This window comes from Myotis davidii, unplaced genomic scaffold, assembly GCF_000327345.1.
Source record: "Myotis davidii unplaced genomic scaffold, ASM32734v1 scaffold989, whole genome shotgun sequence".
In the NCBI taxonomy this organism is placed as follows: domain Eukaryota; kingdom Metazoa; phylum Chordata; class Mammalia; order Chiroptera; family Vespertilionidae; genus Myotis; species Myotis davidii.
The window spans coordinates 294,150-294,534 of NW_006299599.1; positions in this window are offsets into that span (position 1 = coordinate 294,150).

Genomic DNA, 385 nt, shown 5'->3' on the forward strand with positions numbered 1-385 from the left:
CTTTCCGAGCCTCCGGTTAGAGGAGGCTCCTCTCTGGTGGGGGAGGGATTGCACTGTGGTGACACAGTAAGTCTCAGGAAAGCTCTCTGGTACGTTTCCCCCAACGACTCTAATAACAGGAACGGATCCTATGGCAGCTCAGATGACTTCCAATTCTGCCTCCGAACAAAAGAAAGAAGGAAATCCGAGAGCGGTTGGATAACACGGAAGAACTACACACACTACTCAGTCTACCACTTACATTTTTTATAATAGTGCACTTTGTAATTCTTCAAAAAATATATATTTGTTATTGATTTCAGAGAGGAAGGAAGAGGGAGAGAGAGAGAGATATCAATGATGAGAATCATGGATCGGCTGCCTCCTGCACACCCGCTACTGGCGA